The sequence below is a fragment of the Vombatus ursinus genome, unplaced genomic scaffold (genome assembly GCF_900497805.2).
Source record: "Vombatus ursinus unplaced genomic scaffold, bare-nosed wombat genome assembly UNPS02014798.1, whole genome shotgun sequence".
Lineage (NCBI taxonomy): Eukaryota > Metazoa > Chordata > Mammalia > Diprotodontia > Vombatidae > Vombatus > Vombatus ursinus.
This window is the reverse complement of record NW_020954576.1, coordinates 6668969-6677036: the sequence shown is the minus strand read 5'-3', so window position 1 is coordinate 6677036 and position 8068 is coordinate 6668969. Positions and strand designations below refer to the sequence as shown.

Below are 8068 nucleotides of genomic sequence, written 5' to 3'. Positions count from 1 at the left end.
TTGTTTTTAGAGCCCCCCGGGGGTGTGGAAGCTCCAAGTCTGGGTCTCCCGAGAGCGTTCCATCCAGACCGCAGCTCCCCACAACTGTGAGTCGGAAAACAGAGAGTGATCCGGGAGGCGAGCGGTGATGGTGCGTAATAGGGACACCTCCCAATCCGGAGTCGAAGGGTGTTGTTAGGGGCCAAAGCTGGGAGGATTGGGGAAGGAAGTAAGCTGGGGCCAATAAGAGAGGGAGCATTGAATTGGGAGGAAGGCTTTCAGCGGGAGGCGGAGGGAGGTGTTGAAGGGAGGGAGCCGGAGACTATGCGTTGCAAGCAGGGGGTGGAGGAGGAGGAGCAGCGGCAGCTGTAAGAGGCGGCGGCGGAGGAGGAGGAGGAGGAGGAGGAGGAGGAGGAGTTGTGTGCGCGCACCCTCCCCTCTCTTCTCCTTCATCGGACAGCTGAGGAGAACCTAGGCGCTGACTGCAATCGCAGCACTGGCTCCCCCGACCCTAGGGAGAGCGAGGCAGCAATTGCAACTCTGAGAGGCGCGGGAGGAGAGCGGGGCTCGGTGCAGCGCTGCCTCCAGTCGGGTCCTGTCCCGCGGACCTCCTCCCCCCGCCGCAGGGTCTGGCGGGGAGGAGGAGTGTGTGTGCTGGGGGGAGCCGGGGCTGGAGCCCGAGCCGGAGCCTCGGAGGAGATGGGGAACCCGGGAGAAAGGCAGCGGGAGCAGCAGCAGCAGCCTTGTTTCGCTCCGGGGCTGTAGCAGGTATGGAAGGAGCGCGTCTGCAAACCCCTACTCTTGCGTTTGGAGAGCAAAGCATCCTTTTTTCTTTTCTGGTGCGAATCTGTGCGGTGCTGGTGGAGAAGATCGGTGGGGGGGGGGAGAAGAAAAATTCCTTGTTGTGATCCAGTAGAAGTGTCCGTGGGGTTTCTGGGAGCGGGGAGCGCATCCCGGAGATCTACCCGGGGGTGGCCCTTCCTTAAGGGGTTTTGCATTGTAGAAAGGGTGAATGGGGGTTGCACGAAGAAGTGGGGTGGGTCTTTTTTAGTTGAAAATGGGGGATTGGGCTGTTGAGGGTGGAAAAGAACCCCGCTCCTGACGGTCCTGGGGAGCTGGGGAGCGAAGGCGCAACTGTGCCGGGGGACCAAGAGTGCAAATGCAGAGCTTGCTGTGAGTTAGTGTTGTGTCTGCCGAAGGGATGTCTGCGCGCAGACCCCCTGCGGGCAGCAAGACAAGCTGCGTTTGCAATTGCGCCCCCCCCCCACCCCGCGCCCCTCTTTCACCGCAGAGTGGCTGCACCTTAGCCATTCCTAATGCTTTCTTGCAAATCTATTATAATAAAGCAGCAGCAGCAGTTTTAATTTTCTCTGAAGTTACTGAGAGAAAGGTGATCCCTTTGTGGGTGACATCTACTGGGTAAATCTATTTGCCTTCACACGAAATCTCTTTGCCATCTTTAAAAAAAAATGGGCAGATTTCTTTTTTATCTTTCTTGTCACTTTCGGGTTACTCTGTTAACTTACTGAATGTTTGTTTCCTTTCAAAGACGTCTGGTACTGGGCGAGAGAAGGAGGGCACTTTGTATCCATAGGGATCCCAACCCCCCTCTGCTTCGCACAGAGTAGGTGCCCCCAGAATACAAGAATTTAAGGCTTATGTGTAGTCAGTGCGCACTTTCCTCCTCCCTGTCTCCGGTGTTCTCACCCTTCCCGTGCGTTGCCACTCCCTCCTGGTGCCTTTGCTCTTGTTCATGTCTTAATTACATTTTAAAAGGTAGGTAGGACCTTAATCCATGTATCTTCGGGAATACTGCCATTGTACATTCATTCATTTCTAGAATTCTTGTCCATTCAAAGAGAATCAACTTCGATTCCTTGTAACTATGATTGGGAGGCTTCCTGGGTGAAGATTATTTGCCTTTATTCCTCTTTGGCTGAGATTTGTCAACATTAACCTGTCTCTGTTAATGTTATCCAAGATGACTACCCCAGATATGAATATTTTATAAGCCAAATGGGCCAGTGAATACTTAGCAGGGAAATCACATTTTGCTGAAACTGAACTCAGAACATTACCTTTTAATTCAGTGTTTCTTATTGGTAGGGAAGACTTGTAAAAAATTAGTAATAGGTGTTGGTTTGCTTACAAAGTTTGACAATATTTGTCCGAATTTTGTCTCTTTGCTCTTTTGTTCGAAATTTTCATTTCTTGACATTAACACTAGATGGCTTTCTTATATCAGTCATTTGCTGAATGTGGTTTCAGAGTTGCCTGTGACTGCTGCCTAGTGTTCATTTCCCAATTCTTCTAATTTGTTGGGAAGGAATCATGAGAACACTGTTGCTTGATGTGACATATTTATACTGTCTAGGCTAATGTCTTTGAGAGGTCAAAATGTGATCTCAGGCATCCTTATCATCCTTTAAAAATGGTAAGAGGAAACTTGGGCACCATATTTAGTAAGATGTTTAATATAGTTTAGGATTTTTAGTGTTTCTATTTAAGGAAATTCTATTTGGGAGATAGAGGTAGTAAATAGTATTCTTTTTTCTGGCAGAAAAAAAATCAGTTTGAGTTGACTGCTTGATGTGGTTATTGGAAAGGATTAGAAAGGTGAACTCTGTTGGGTAGCTTTGTTTGTTCATGGGAAACTGCAGTCCTTGAGTTTTGCATATAAATAGCTTATACTGTTCTCAGGGAGTCTGATCTGGAAGAGATTTTGGTATGATAAATATTGGGGATGGAGGTATTTTGCTTTTAGTCTCTCTGAGTGATACTTTGACTTTTATTTTGAAAATTGCTCCCCCTTTTTGAATTATACAGTGAATTATAAATGGGCATTTAGGCAGAGATAGGCTGTCCTGTTGTTACTGTTTTGAAATATTAGTTGCCTAAAGCAAAACCCAAGCTATTTTTCTGAATTTTGTTTAGCTTTGTTGTGCCTAAGAGATAGATTTAGTAGGTACTGAAATGCATAGATGTAACATAAAGACATATTTACTTGTTAGACTGAAGGCCAGTTTAACAAACATTTTGATTTTGGTCAGGGATTATGTGTATAGAGATGCTTTTAGTAACTGAAACAAAACTGCGTAGCATCTGTGTGAAGTAAGGAGCAAAACAGGCCTAGATTTTTATCAGTTCCCACAAACCACCTATGGATGAAGTGAGCCTAACTTGGATAAGAAATGAGTGAAAGCCTTAGACAAGGTAATCAGCAGCTTAAAAGTTTATGTCATAAATGAGACTTAATAGGATCAGAGAACTAGACCTGGAAAGACTGTCTAGTCCCGGCTCTTCAGTTTTCAGATGAAGAAACAGAGGCCCAAGGTCATATAGATATCAGAGGTAGTATTTGAACCTTTGTCACAGGGGTTAGAGGGCTAGGTCTGGAGTCTGGAAGACTCATCTTCCTGAGTTCAATTCTGGCCTCAGGCACTTGCTTGCTCTGTGACCCTGGGCAAGTTATTTAACTCTGTTTACCTCAGTTTCCTCATCTGCAAAATGAGTGGGTTGAACTTAATGTCTGAGGGCCTTGCCAGCTTTTTAAAAGAATCTAATTTTCAATTTGCAGTTTTATGTTTATAGTCTGTATAATCCAGTCAGTATGTGCATAGACTGTGTGCCAAGCACTGTACTAATCACCGGGGATACAAAGAAAAGCAAGACAGCTCCTGCCCTCAAGGAGTTTACAGTCTGACGGGAGAGACAACATGCAAACCTTTATGTACAGCCAAGCTGTATTCAGGATAAGGAGGAAATAATCAACTGAGAGAAGGCACCAGCATTAAGAAGAATTGGGAAAGGCTTCCTGAAGAAGATCAGATTTTAGCAGGGGCAAGTCCAGGTTATGGCTCAGCCATAGTGGACATTGCAGTAATTATCCCAGTCCTTGAAAGTAGTTATGGAACTTAGGCTTTTGCTATAGTGGGTTTTCACTTTAACATGAGGAGGCTTAGTTCAAAAAACATTTATTAAGCATCTGCATGCAAGGTCTGAAGTGGAGGGTCTAAAAGTAAAGCATCTCAGTGACAGGAGAATGGAGGAAGGGGGAAGGAATGCAGGGTTCCTAGGGAAGGATACATCCAGAATAGTGGACCCTGGGTGCACCGCATCTTCAAAAAAGTAGGACTGGGTGTCTTCAGAAACCTAGTTGTCTTTTCACACTCCTGGGGCCTCAAGACCTGGGTTTTTTGAGGGCGGTGGGTGAGGGAAGGGAGTGCAGTTCTAGCTGAGGGCTCTTGAGATTGGTTTCCCATTAATGACGTCACAGGCATGGAGATGCTAGGTGTTGGCCTGGGAAGTCTCAGCTGAAGTGAAGTGGGGGGTAGGGGGATGGGAGTATAAGGGCCTAGAAGTTTCCAGAAAATGGCAAGTCACTTGGAACAAAGATCATACCTTGTGTCCAGAGCAAGGGTAGCTCGGCCTCCATGTTGTAGTTCTATTGGATGTTTCTAAAACACTAGAAGTGGTAAATGGGACCTGTTTGGGAGGGCTCCTTCTTACTGAATCAGAGTTTTGTCAACACCTGTCCTCCTTGAGCTCATCTCACCTGAGCCTCAGGGTAAGGGAAGTGAAGCCAGTGACTCACTTAGGAAATCTGCCTGTTCATGGAAGTGGAGGAGATAGTAGTGAACTTCACTGGAAGGGGGGCTGGCACTGTTTGGTAATCAGAACTGGCTTCAAAGGCCTCTGGTTGGTTCGGTAAGCAAGACTGGTTTAAAGAGGGTTGTCTTTATTACATGTTTTGGGAAAACATAGTGAGTGTAAATGTATTCAGACTCCCTCGTGATTCTTGAATATCTGGCATTGTGTTCAGGAACTTTACTTCCTTGCAAGCCAAGAGATGCTTCAGGACTTTGGACTTGGATCAATTTTTCTTTTCTTTTCTATTTTTTTGCATTTGAATATTTATATTAGAAGAGAAGTGAGGACACTATTGTGGTATTTTCTAGTTACTTATTAGGAATCTAGATAAAATTGAAGTACAGTACTGATGGCCTTGTAACATTAAACTTTATAAAAAGAGTCTAACTCTTCATAGCAGATAACAGTATTCTTGCTTGTGTGGAAGAGTGGGAAGCCAATCACTGGTCTCTATAATGTTATAATATATGTAAAATACTTTGCAAACCTCAGATAAATGGTATTAAGTGCCTACCATGTGCCAGGCACAGTACTAAGCACTGGGGATACAAAGAAAGGCAAAAGACAGTCCCTGCCCTCAAGGAGTTTACAGTCTGATGAGAGAGACAACATGCAAACCATTGTGTACAGACAAGCTATATAGAGGATAAGGAGGAAATAATCAACTGAGGGAAGGCACCAGAATTAAGAGGGATTGGGAAAGGCCATATGAGTGTTAGCTATGAGGAGGAGGTCTGAGATCTGAGACTAGTGCTCTTTGGGCAAGTCACTGTCTCTCAGTACCTCAATAGGATGCATAAGCTCATAGACTGAGAGTGGAAAGAGACTATGGGCTTCACCTACTTCAACCCCATCATTTTACATTTTCCAACCCAAGGAGGTTGCCTGACTTGCCCACGGTCACACCCCTGGAAGGCAGAATCTGAATCCAGCTTCTGACTCTAGAACCAGCGGTCTTTGCCCTCTACCATGGTTGGGGGTTAAGCTACATTTCCATTAAGGTGTCCCTTGTAACTCTGCTTGAGTCTGTGAAATGCATCAAAGTATTGAAGTATGAGAAAGAACGTATTAACTTTTAGATAGTACTTCACATAAATTGTCTTCTTTGATGGTCAAAAGAACCCTGTGAGGTTCTTATGATCACCTGCTTGTAAGAGGCAGCTAGGTGATACAGTGTATAGAACACCTGATTTAGATTCGAGAAGATCTGAGTTCAAATCTCACCTCAGACACTAATTAGCTCTGTGACCCTGGGCAAATCATTTAAACTCAGTCTGCTTCAGTTTCCTCTACTGCAGAATGGGGATAGGAGTTGCACTTATCCCCCAGGATTGTTGTGAGGATAAAATGAAGTGCTTTGCAAGCCTTGAGTGCTGTAGAAATGTTAGCTAAAAATTTCCCATTTTTTACAGATGAGGAAATTGAGGGTCACAGAATGAAAGTGATTTGCCCAGTGTCATCCACCTGCTGTCTGAGGTGGGATTTGAACACCAGACTTTCTGAGTCTATATAACACTTGTTACGATAGGGCTAGGCCTTTGGGTCTGGCTGATGAGGTTACTCTTAATTCTTCCCTCTTGCTACGGACTTTGATTTAGATTGATATTTGGTTTGGTAATTCATGAGAATTACAGCCATTGTATTTTTCCTCTTCTCCTATTTCTTACTCAGACACTGTGGTTTTCAGTTAAAATAAGATTCAGCCAGGACCCCATTTTAAGGAGGGATGACAAGGTGATATAAATGAAATGCCAGAAGTTCAGAGAGAAATTCATCTGATCCCTTTCCTAACTTGATTTATAGACTTGTGATCACAAAAAAAAAAAAAAGCCTCAAGTCTGAAGGAGCCAAATTTGACCCACTTCTGGAATTCCTCTGTGGTGGATCGACTGAATGTGAGATTTCACATTAAGCTGAACTAAATCCCTAGATAAGTTGTTTCCATAGACTGCCCTCAGTATGGAAGCTGAATGGTGGAAGAGAAGACAGACCAAGGCTGTCAGTTGAATGTAGCTGAATATAGGCTTTGTTTAAATATTTATGGCATTTTAAAATGGGGTCCTGAAATTAATATGTACAATGCCTGGCAAGAATGCAGTGCAGGATTGCTTAAACAGGTCTGTTCTTTTGCTTTATGTTATAAAGTTAAAACTGCATTGAAAGAATGAAGCTTTCAGGTTCAGTTTTTTTTTTTTAACCTGGCCCTTGAGTGGCAGTGCCGTACAAGTTCTCTTATGTTTGGTTATTGTAATAACCTCCTAATTAGTCTCTCCCCAACTCAGGCAACTCCAGTGATTTCCTATGTTACCTCTAGGATAAAAGATATACCCCACCAAATTAGGTTTTAAAGCCCTGAACAAGCCTTGTCCCAGGTCATCTTTTCAGCCTTTTTGGACATGCTCCCTCTCTGATGCCAAACTGGTTTTCTCTGTCAGGATATTGAACCTCCCAACTCTGTCCTGCATGGCTATTGGAACGGGCTCCCTCCTCCCTGTTGCTTTATAGGAAGAGATGTGGCAGGAAGCCCAATACCACCTTCTTTTAAAATCTTGCTTTGCATGTTGTCTCCCCCATCACAGCATAAGCTCCTTGAGGGCAGGGACTGTCTTTTGCTTCTTTTTGTATCCCCAGAGCTTAGCACACTGTCTGGTACATAGTAGGCACTTAATGAATGTTGATTAATTGATTCTTCCCACAACTACTATGGCCACCTTTCCCAAACTACCTTGTATTTAACTACTTTGTGGTTGGAACAACCATGTGAGTGTGTGTTTGTTTGGGGTGGGGGGGTGGGGGGTGGGGGGGGTGTCCTAAGGAGTGTGCCTGTGACCTTATGGACTTTTCCTCCCTACCCTCCCCCTTTTGAATCTGGAGAAGCCACACCCTGTTAAATAATTAGACAATTTTTAAACCTCGGGGCAATATACTTCTTCCCCTGATGATTGAAGGAGCTTATATTAAATGAAAAATTAAGACTACCATCACCATTGCTCATAGCCCCCAGTTAGGAAAATTCCCAACATTCAGGTAGAGGTTTGTTGCTTTGCCTTAATATAAAATTTAGTTTTGTTTCTATCTAACCCTTGGCCTCTATGATTGAGAAAAAAAAATCAGTTTACCAGAAATGGTAAAGAATTGAACCGAGTATGTAACAGTGACTTAAAAGGTTATGGAAGGTGGGCAAAAAGTAGACTTTTATTAGGAATGTCTTCCAATCCTTGAGGAAGAAGCATAATCAGAGGCTTTAGTACAAAACTTTTGCTTTGCGGTGCTTGTAAGGACCAGTTGCCCTTCTTGATCTTCTTTTTCTCTACTACAGGATTGATTCTACTTTTTATTTTTACTTTCTGGTATTGCTTCGATTCTTTTTGGCTCAGCTCTTGAGGTCCCTACTCTTTCCTCTCTTCAGATAGGAACTCAAATTCTCAATTATAAATAG

At 44.0% G+C, this 8068-nt stretch overlaps 1 protein-coding gene across 7 annotated transcripts in view; it reads left to right on the top strand.

Moving 5' to 3' along the window:
* The first annotated feature begins 480 nt into the window (after nucleotides 1–480).
* The window catches only part of LOC114050135 (signal-induced proliferation-associated 1-like protein 2), a 257408-nt gene continuing 249820 nt past the window's right edge, over nucleotides 481–8068 (top strand). For 5 of the 7 annotated variants that reach the window (XM_027871715.1, XM_027871714.1, XM_027871718.1 and 2 more), the window contains exon 1: nucleotides 482–747. The gene's annotated coding sequence lies outside the window, so the exon portion shown is untranslated. Of the gene's footprint in view, nucleotides 748–8068 lie in introns of all 7 variants that reach the window. The other 2 variants (XM_027871717.1, XM_027871716.1) reach the window with 2 other exon arrangements.